Source organism: Condylura cristata, unplaced genomic scaffold, assembly GCF_000260355.1.
Source record: "Condylura cristata isolate star-nosed mole 26May11 unplaced genomic scaffold, ConCri1.0 scaffold00009, whole genome shotgun sequence".
Classification (NCBI taxonomy): domain Eukaryota; kingdom Metazoa; phylum Chordata; class Mammalia; order Eulipotyphla; family Talpidae; genus Condylura; species Condylura cristata.
The window spans coordinates 36,728,064-36,739,776 of record NW_004567110.1 but is presented as its reverse complement, the minus strand read 5'-3'; the positions used below and the strand labels follow the sequence as shown (position 1 = coordinate 36,739,776).

Genomic DNA, 11,713 nt, shown 5'->3' with positions numbered 1-11,713 from the left:
CAGTGAGGCAGAAATGATGCTCTCTACACACTTAGCCAGACCAGGAACCTGTATGACACTATTTGAATACTAAGTTTGCAATGGATTAAATTTGAGACTGACACCTAATATGAATTACTGTCTGTTTGCTCATTTGCTTTTATTTGTGGATAATTATAGTGTGGAGTATGTGTGTGTGTGGTTGTTTTACTTTGCTTATTATTTGGCTTTCTAAAGTTAATATGGTATAGTAGTTGACTATGTCTGGGATCTGATAATCTTTGAAAAGAACTAGTTCAATTATTCTATTTTTACTTTAATCGTATATACCAGAATTACAATGGAAGCTAGAACACTACTATTTTTTTTCCACAAGGGTTTGCATGTATATTAGGTTTGTTTCAGTGTTGCTATAAAATTAATATGACATTATTTTTCTGATGATGTTTCCCATTGTAGTCACTATAGAAATGGGCCCATGATGCCCACTCATTCAAGAAATATAGCTATAGGAATGAATTTGGTTTTTCTTTATATTGGGATGGTAGTTTTCTAATAGAGATACTGAATGCTGTGGCTTCAGATATCTTTAAAGGAATATTTAATTCAGAATTGAGAGCAAAGAAGCTGCAGAAGATTATTCATCCATGTAGAGACAATTATATTGTAGTAGATAATGGATTTGTGTTATTCTTAATGTCTATACATGGCTACAGTGAGACTGAGGTTGTTTTTATAACTTTTCAGTACATTGAACGAAAGAAAAGTATGACAGTAGAAAGCATCTGATAAATTAAATGTGACATGTTTTTTATCCATATAAAATGGTTTCTGAGCAGCTGGTAATTGTGAATATTTCAGCAGTCATTTTTGATGTGGAATACTTCTTCTGTGTTCAACACTAATGAGTTGTGAGTCGTACTTCATCAAACTGACAGTTTCCTTACTTTTGTAAATAGGCATGTGATACACCTTGTAAACGCTGGTAAAAGATACTCAATTCACCTTTTAAATGCGTACGTTTTTTTTTTCTTTCTTTTCTAAGTTTTACCATCACCCTTTCATCTAAGAAAAGATTTTATAAAGAAATGCTTGCTTTCATTGGGTGCTTAATAAATTCCAGCATCATATTGGGAACCATCAAATATTTTGTCCATTGTGTGATTATTAGAGCTCAAATCAGCTCAAAGGAAAAAGCAAAATTTTGCATTGGCTAAAATATTAAATGGGTGCACTAAGAAATTATAAAGTATCTTATATAAAATGCTTGTCTTTGTTTTATTAATATAAAATCTGTTTAAAGAATAAAAAATGAGCTTCTTCCTCACTTATTTATAAAGTTTTAAAAGGCTGTTTTTACACTAATCTTCATCATCATCCTGTGAAACGGGAAGATGATGCATGCTTCCCATTTTATAAGTGAGGGATGTTGCATATAGTTGGACCTTAGTGCTGACTCTGTGCTTTAACATATAATTTTGTTCTAGCATATAGTAAGTGATAGAAAGAAATTAATCTAGCTGTACGAAGAACGTGGAAGCACACTGAATAAGAATTATCCAATGAGAACCAAAGATGTCAAGATCAATTAATCATGAAGTATATTTTATCAAATCTAAAAGGCTGAAACTGGCTGCAATATTGCAATAAAAAAACAACTTTGAAAGCTGAGCATTACTAACAATATTAATTCAGTCTCAGAAAAGATTGTGTATTAAAATTTTGGTTAAAATAAGTGTAACATTATAAACTTTGAGTAGGAATGGTGGTTCATGGTCACTGTACAGCTGAACTAGTAAGGCACTTTCAGCCTTTCAAATCAACCAGGACTTCTTGAGCTGTTTTAGGATCCTTATAAATATTTCCCTGAAAAAAAAAAAAGTCCATTATTAACTAGAACATTGTCTGATCACTAGTCATCTGTATATTTGGACTAACTTCTTCTGATAATAATTATAAATTTCACTTCTAGACAAAATGCGTTTTATGGTTCTCTAGAATCTCTTGTCAAGAAATTTCATTTCGATGCTTCTGGAAGCATGTCAGAATTGGCAACCTAAAATCCCTTCTAATACAAGAGCCTAGAAATTCTAAATAAAACATAATAAAGGCATAGTTAAACTCACAGATAATAAAGGGATCTTCTCCGTAGCCAAATACCAACAGAGAACCCCAAACCCAAAGTGAGTCAGGCATGATGTGAAAGTGGGGTTGTAACTGGGGACAACCTAAGTCCGGAAACTTGTTATTTCATTTTTGCCCATGTGACCAAAGTTGTAACTTAGTGTTCATAAAGTAAAACCACAAAATGTTTTTTTATAGCCTCAATGGACCAGAAAATAATTATTTCATCAGCATAGGGTCATAATAAGGAAGCTTGTAATCAGCTGAAAAGCACTTTTAACTCTTCCTTATTTTGTTAGTAAAGACTCAGAGCAAGTGTGGAGCTTCTTCATGTCGCTCCTTAACTTTATGTAATAGTTAATCATGTCACTGTTAAGGCTTGCCTTTTCTAGACTAAACAATATCATTTTCTTCAAATATGTCTATGTAGCATGTCCTTTAACATTATAAAATCATGCTAACCTTCCTGCTTAACTTGGTAAAGATCCAGGTTAGCATATAAAATTTCTGTGTTGACTGCATGTGGGTAAGGTATAATACCTGTGGTGTCCAGTATAATGCCCACTGGCCATAGATGTCAGCTACACTCTTAAAACAGAGTGAGTTCAACTGAGATGCTACATGTATAAAATCCAGACCCTATTTCAAAGACTTAGTCATGAAAATAAATGGATTAATAAATTTGCAGTGGTTACATGTTGAAGATAATGTTTTAGATATTTTGGGTTGCAGGAAACATCACTAAAATTTTAAAAAAAATCAGAGTTCAAATTCTAGCTCTCTGAGCCCAGTTTTCTTGATTCTAAAGTGGAGTAATTCTTGTGTGAAACATAAATGAGGTTGGTAGACATGCTCTCTCTTAGCACTTGGTATCTGATGCTTAATATTTTTGTTTTAATTGTTTGTCTATAATACAGGGTCATATTGTATTTATTACCTTTTATCCTATTATATCAATGTGAAACAGTTATAAAGAAACACTTTTCATCTGCAAAAAAAAAAACACACCACTGTATAGATAAGCTTCAACTATCGTGAAGTGTGAAGTCACTATTTAAATTATGTTTAATAATAACAAATATTCATCATTTGAAATTTGTTGAAAACAGTCTTTACACTCAAATAATCTATCTTGGGTTGTTTTATCTCTTTGTCACTACTTCTGTAGGAAGTTGAAAAATTGACTTAATGTCTTTTGCTTCAGTTTTCCCATGTGTGGGAAAGACTTGTAATGATAATGTAATACCTCAAAGATTGTAATGATGGTTTAATTATATTTCACATGTAAAGTGGTTAACACAAAGCATGGCACAGAGCAAAGATTAGATGTTGTTGTAATCAATATCATCTTTATTATACAGCCAATGACTGTAAAAATGTTATTGTAAGTGACATAAAAATGTCATAAATATGATTGAATTGACATATTAAGTTAATCCACATACACAAATATTGTTGTACTTCCAGGAAAATCACAGCTGTTGTTCAGAAAATAATTTCACAAAAAATACAAATTACAGTGAGTTTACTATAAAGTAAGGCAAAAAAAAAAAAAATGAAGACCTTGACAGTGAGTGAGGGTACTGAACACTACTTAAAACATATATGCATATAAATACATGTGTACCACACACACACACACACACTTCAAAAAGTGTAGTCCTTCCAAGTCAGTTGGTATGAGAAAAGTCAGGCCAATGTATTTTAATTCGCATGGAGGTAGTAGGAATATTCAGTTAATTTCATAGAAATTTTAAACTGAGAGCTTTGATGTTTAAAAGAGTGAGTTTTCATTATCTAAAAAAAGTTATTGAAGAAGATGCTTATATGGAAGTAATGATGACTAAGCTAAGGGTTTCCATTATTGCTTACTGAATAGACAAATGCTTGAACTAGGCTTTTTATGCCACTTGTTCCTCTGTGTGATACACTGGGATGCAGCTAGCCAAGGTAATGCAGATTCACCTCATGTCACTTCTGTGTGCCTAGATAATATTTTAATCAAGTTGTGATTTGCTTTGGCTTCCTCTTGTTTATTGAGATACTACAGATAAAAATGTTATGTGTGGGAAAAATCTGATGAAATGGGTGTTTTGTCCTGTCTGTGATCACTACATGGAATATATGGACATGCAAAACTCCAGTTAGATCTTTAAGCTTCTTCCACTGTTTGGAGTTTGAAATATGGAATTATGCAAATCTATGTTTGAAATGCATAGAAATTCTACAAAGTGGTAGAAAGTATTTAGCCATGTTCATTTGACAGTCAACATAAAACTAAAGGATTAAATCATTCTGTATTCAAAGTGGATGGCAAAACTGACATCTGTGAGTCCTCACATTGAGAATAATTTCTATCAGAGGTGTATATTTTTAATAATATTATAGTTAATTTTTACAACATTTTGTGCCATTTTCCATCTCAGTTGTAATCCTCGTGGGTTTTCCATCACCAAATCACCTGTGTGCCATCACCATACTCCAGTGTTGTACTTCCCTCCCCTCACCATTTTTGATCCCATCCCCCATTCCACCTCAATAAAATGTCTTTGGTTTACAGTTGTTCATTATTATTTTCTCCCCTGGTCCTTTTTATTCCTTCTATTAATGAAATCATCCAGTATTTTTCCTTTTCTTTCAGAGGTGTATTTTAATGATTTATTTCTTTAGGTTACCTCAATGAAAATTCATGGTAAACTCCTAACAGAAAGGTACAAAAAATACTGTCAATAGGTTTACACTACTAACAATTTATATTTACAGTGGTATGAAATATTAGTTCTGTCAGTTTCATACAATTTATGGGACTTTTGCAGACCTTCAGCAGTGCAGATAAACATTGCTGCACATACTCAGAATATCAGATACATCCTCTTTGCTCTGTGAAGTACAAACAGAGTACATACATTTATCAATTCTGACATTGATCCCTTCCTACCAGCTCATCAAAGAATCATCTAAATAATACAAAACTGAAAAATGAGAAGGCCAAAATAAATAGTCTTATATTTGATAATTGACATGTTTAAGGCATACATGAAAAAATAATTCTACTTTGATACCAAATAATGTTTTTCTTCCCTAAAAGTTGACTAAATACAATTTAGATAATCTTACCATGGATGACAAACTGAAATGACTTAGAAAAGTTGAATGTCATTATACATAATCTACATAATTTTAATCTACATTAAAATGTGTCAGTTGGTTTGCTACTCATGTTGGAAAAAACACTCTGTATATCTAATGTCACATTAAAGTGACTATCACTTCTTTTTTATTAATTTATCTCTATATATTGCATAATTTAAAAAATATATTAATTGCTTTATTTTCTCAGGTGTAGTTTCCAGAGAACTTTCACCACCATTTCACCTGTGCACCATCACCATAGTCCCTTGTGCTCTCCCTTCTCTCATTTAGATGCCTTTCCCTCCCATTGCATCATGTCTCTGATTTATAGTTGTCTGTTTATTTTTGTTGTATAGTGTTTTTATTTATTGCTATTTTTTCCCTTATCCCTTATTTTGTTCTCCTATAGTCTTCCTATAAATGAAACCACCCAATATTATTTTTTCTTTTTCCTTGTGACATTGAGCATAATCCCTTCCTTGTGCCATTAAGCATAATTTCATTATGCATAATCCCTTCCAGCTCCACACATGATGCTGCAAGTGATATTAATTTATCTTTTTTGATCCAGCCATCTATTTTTGGACATTTGGGTTGTTTCCAAATCTTACCTATTATAAACAGTGCTGCAATAAATATAGGAGTGTAGGTGTCCTTTTGAATTAATGTTTTTGTGTCCTTTGAGTAGATCCCTAGAAGTAGAATTACTGGGTCATTGGTAGTTCCATTTTTAGTAGTCAGAGGAACCTCCACACAGCTTTCCATAGTGGTTGGACCAGCTTGCATTCCCAACAGTAGTGTAAGAGAGTTCCTTTTTCTCCGCATCCTCACCAATATTTGTTGTTGCTAGTTTTTTTTTTTTTTTAAATTGCAATTCGTTCTAGTGTAAGGTGGTATCTCATTGTGATTTTGATTTGCATTTCCCTGATTATGAGGGATGTTGGCCTTTTACATCATGACTGTTAGCCTTTTGCACATCCTCTTTGGAGACCTGTCTTTTTAGCTCTTCTGCACATTTTTTGACTGGATTGTTTACTTCGTTTTTGTTGAGTTCTGTGAATTCTTTGTATATCTTGTGATGATCAATCTTTTATTATTTAAGTGGAATAACAAATTTTCTCCCAATCAGTAGGGTGTCTCTTTATTTTAGTTATTATAAGGTGACTAGTACTTGTTCTTATTTACCAGTAGGAATATGATCTTGTGTAACTGAAATTTCATTTTTTGAATAATGGCATTTGCCATAGCAGGAGAGGATTCTGAAATGGAATTTATTTCCTCTTAAATTTACTTATTATTTGTTACCTGTGATCTCACAGAGGATTATATAGTGAATTCAGAATAACCTGTTAAGAAATGTTTGTAAATCTGACAGTTAATCAAGAATATACATTTTTATCAGATAAAAGTTAGGTTATTTTGTTCTTCAAAAGAAATACTGTTGCCATATTTTAAAATTTTACAAGTTTCCTTTTTTTAAAGAAAAGATGATTTTACTTAAAAATAGAATGACGGCCCTCCCTGGTGGCTCAGCATGTTAAAGCGCTGCATTAAGAAACTAAAGTCACTTCCGCATGAGTTCGATCCCTGCCTGCCCTGGAGGAGATCCACATGGCGAGGTAGACCTCTCCTGGCCCACCCGCTGCTCCCCTCATCAGTGTACTTCATCTATCTGCCTGTTCTGCTCCCCACTCTGTCTCTGGTGAATTCTCTCACCCTCCACATCTCTGGCCTGTACCCCAGTTCTATATGAATAAATAAATAAAAATCTTTAAAAAAAAATAGAATGACATACTTAAATACTCTAAAGAGACAGACAGTGAAATAAGAGAAAAAATGATTCATGTGGTGAATATGTAAGATTATGGCCACAATCTGGTTGTGGATTAACTGCCACAGAACTTGTTCCTTTATATTTAGCATTAAAAATATTTGGGAGATAATATTTTTTATATTGTGCACTGGCGTAGGGGAGACTAGTAACTAGAACTTCCTGCTTAATGTTACTCAGGAACATACTTGTAAGACCTGTTAGCTCAAGTATTTATATGTTTTATATTAAAAATACTAACTTCTCACAAAGACACTTTCCAAATATGTTATCATAAAAGTGAAATAAAATCTATAATAATTTCTATACCAATAGATTCACTGTCCATCTCTTCCTGTTTAATTCATACATGTTTACATTTATGTGTATCGTCTTTTGGTCACATGAATCTTTTGAAGTTTCCTAAGTAATTAGTGAATTTAGTTTATTAAAGCACCAAGGTAAAGTCTAAACTCTCTTTGAATGTGTTCAAAAGCTCTTTTGCAAACAGCCTTCAGCATCTGTACCTGATCCTCATTTACTGTTGTTTACTCTTTCTGTGTTCAAAATATAGAAGCACATTCATTCACCCACTACTCAAAATTGAGCCAGGCAATGTAGTAGATGTTGGTGTTAAATAGCAAACCACAAAGACACCATCCTACTCTTGGCAGCTTTGCTTATTAAGATGTCAGAAATTAACCTGATAATTATAATCAGGATACATGCCATGGATTGAGTTTTACGTGCTATGGATTGAGTTTTCTGCGTTGCCATTTACTACTTTATCTATATCTATATCTGTCATACCTTTATGAGACCTTTCCTCAGTCTTCAACCTGCATTATATTTTTCCCTACTTTAAGGCATAATTGTACCATTCAGCGTCTATCATTTTGCTTATCCAGGATTACTCTGAATGCAAAGTTTTACTTGTATAGGTGTGTCATGCGGCACTAGAATTTGCTAAGGGTACATGCTCTATTTTACCTCCCTTTATAGCCATAACCCCTGGTGGAACTGGTGCAGTTAAATCTTCATTGAATATTTGAGGTATAAATGTTGCATTGCTTAACTTTTCAAAATACATAAATATTTAACCAAAGTGACACTCAGCCTCTAACTAGGTTAAACAAAAATAGGTGATTATCATCTTCCTATATGTGATGTCATTGATTGGTGGAGACCTTTCTTTAAACACTTCTGTTAAGAACTCATTGTTTGGTATCTTTGTGCCTGACTCTCATCAAGGACTGTAGCTTTTCCAGAGATTGGGTTTGCTGTTTGAAGTTGAGACTCAGCTTGAAGTTGTCTGCATGTGTTTCTCTCTATATCCTTTGTTTACTGTTGCTCCACTTCAGTTCACCTTACAAGAACTTATTGAATGTCCCACTGACATCCATTTCTCCCAGGCCAATTTTTAGCTAGATTGCCTTGAACATCACTTTACAAAGCTGGTTATTTTACCCAGTCAGTTGTCCATTTAATGTACAGAGGTATCTCACTAGAACAGATCAAATCATCGCACAATGCCAGACAATTAAACCACCAGGAACTATAACTACTTTATTGACCTTCACCATTTTTCTGGAGTTCAAAATACAAAGAAAACTACATTCCAGCATTTTTTCCAAAGGTATTCAACACAAACTTTTAGTCCTATCTTAACAAATATTCATACAGAACCAACTTGTTTATGACTTCCTAGTGATTGAAGTTGTGGTGGTGGTATGTGTGTGTGTTTACAAATATTCAGTGGAGCATTCTGACATTTCTAGTCTCCTATGGTTAAAGTTGTCCTCATCTTCACATAGAGTTCTTAGGCAATTCTGACAGGGAATGGACAGGGAAGAGCAATTAACACCGTCAGTTAGATTTTGGGATTGTTCTATCTGAGATATTTTTCTCAACACTTTCAGATTTAGTAGCACTTAGTCAGAAACAACATTCTTGATTTCTGGTTTTGCCTTCTTACCTAAATTTTATCATATGCCTAGACCACACGTTTAACTAGAGAGAGACCTTAAAACCCACTTTAGTAGGCTAAAATTCCAGGTAATCTATTTAGTAGTTGCTACCTTTTCTTCTCTTGAGTTAATCTCACAAATTTAATGATTCACCCACAGTTACACTATTTCTCCTCTATTCTCTGCATAATAACTTACATTGGTTGTGAAATGTGCTAAGTACTTTGCATAAATGATACTCAGTTATCACAATATTGTTGTATTATTGTTTCAGAATTTGAAGAAGAGCTGAAATTCAAACGCTTATAAGTCTCTGATTTAATTTTGGATATTCTATGCCCCTTGAAATTGTTGTTGCTGCCCCAAGGAGAATCTACACCATTATTTAGCAATTTAATCATATGTATCTGAGCTTCAAATTCAGGAATATACCTTATATATATTTTCTTATCCATTCCCTCTTTCACTCATGTATGCAATCAGTGTCACTCAGTGTTCTTGATTTCAATCAACAGATACAGACTCTAATAACAAAGGTGTTAATTAGAAGGCTGAAGTCCTGTACAGCCAGATTTGAGTTTAAGTATTCAGCAGGAGATTTGTTTAGAAGCATGCTACATGCTTTTGAGAACATTTTGACTTTATGAGGACATTAGTCTAGTGACTAATAGATAATGAGATGGAAGAATATTAATTACCCAGTAGGGATTAGCAGGAACTAGGAACTTGAACTTGATCATTCAGGTCATGATTGTGTAAGATGCTGTTTCTAGGATACACAGACCCTACTCCAGAATGCTCAAATCTCCAATAGAAGTAGAAACTTTCTTCCTCAAGTTATTCCTATTTGAATACAAGTATCTCTGATTTCTGCATTTGATTTCTGGAGCACAATCACCTAATTGCAGTCAACTGTATGGGAACATGGGGATTTTAATCTGAGCTTTTGAATTAGAATGGTGAAACTCATATTTTGAAAAATATGAGCATCAAAGACTTTTCAAAAGACAGTGTGCAGCCCCTTCCATGATGGGTATTTCCCAGTATTAGCTTACCTTAATTTAATTATCACAAGACCATCTATTCCCAAATAGCTTCCCACATTCACAGTGGCCTAAAATGAAGATCTGGCCCCAAATGAGAAATTTAGTTATGATATGCAAGATCTGGCCCCAAATGAGAAATTTAGTTATGATATGCAACACTATAAAACTTTGCAGAAGCTTTTGAGTGATTTTTATCAAGGCCTTTTGAAAATGAAGAAATTGTTTTTTAACATTTGCCTCTATTAAGTTTTACATTTAGTTTTCTTATTTTTAAATGGTGTTTTAATACCTATACTGTCACTGGTTTACCCAGTACTCTTTTGTTCTGCCCCCAGAGGTGAAATAAATAAAACAATAAACAACTATGTGAGTCAGTTATAATTTAGTATGTTAGCAAGTTGGTAACTAAAAGCAAGTCATGAGTACATTGCTCCAGAATCAGGGCACTAATTCACTTCACAAAGGCATGTTAATCTGTGTGCTGTACCATTTACAATTCCAAGTGTCTCTTTCTCATTATTATTGTGACAATACTGCCAACTAAGCAAAACACTAATAAAAGTCTCCAGTGGGAAATGGCTAAGAATAATTAGGGGCAAGTAGTTTTGTGGGGACTAAAATGCTATAATTAGAAGGCAGGATTTGGAGCACTATTTGAAGGAGAGAGATCGATAGAAGAGTAATTTTCTCTGCTCAGAAGAGCTTTTTCAGCTGTCTGTGTTCAATGGTAAAAGGGTGCAATTTTGGAGTAGAAAATGGCCCTGGGCTCTAAGGACCGGGGAACGTCTTGGAACAGAAAGGGGGGCTATTGTGGATCTAGGGGTGTATTGTGTTATGGCATGGTTTTTTGAAACCATGTTGTTAGTTATTAGTAGCAACACAAACTATCAAAAATAATAATCATGACTAATAATTGTTTCTCTTTGGTGTGAATTTCCTTTGACCTTTAGATACAGTATTTCATTAGAGTAAAATGTTTGTTTATGATAGTCAATCAAAAACAGTTCAATACTGAATAATGATTTACTGTCACCTTGACCTAAATAAGTAGACATTTTCTACAGAATGTTCTTAACTTACTAAGAGTAACCCAAATCTGAACTCATTTTCCTGTATTCATTTTCTCTGGTACAATATACTTACATTCACATGTTTTATTCTGCAGAATATTTATGTTATTTCATTTTGAATGTTGAATTTTTTAACTTGGGTATATTTTTAAAAGGGTACTTAATTTTTTATTATTTGTACTTAGTTTTATAGAATCCCATGATAAAGAGGGGCATTTCTACTTCTCAAGGGTGATTTGAATTTTCTCTTTTACATTGTTGGCCAGTGTTTAATGGATCTGCCTATACACTATCCCTAGAATCTTACCAGCTAGCTATTATTGAATATAACACATTTCATTTTGTAGCTATTCTCTCTCTGTTTGACATGCTCTCCTGTTATTAAGCAGAAATACTCTTTTGGCAACATTTCTCATTTATTTTGGTTAATTCCCTTAAGATAAGTAATTTTTGTGTCTTTACTTTTGCCATCAATTATATTCAGTGGTTGTTCCACAGGTTTATTAACAGGTATGTAGAAAGCTTGATATTGCAGACTATAGAAAAATACACACTGCAACTATACATAACGCTTTTTGTCATTTT

The 11,713-nt window shown here is 33.4% G+C and overlaps 1 protein-coding gene across 11 annotated transcripts in view; it reads left to right on the top strand.

Moving 5' to 3' along the window:
* The window catches only part of RALYL (RALY RNA binding protein-like), a 580,783-nt gene that overhangs the window by 137,102 nt on the left and 431,968 nt on the right, over nucleotides 1–11,713 (top strand). The gene's annotated exons all lie outside the window — the stretch shown is intronic.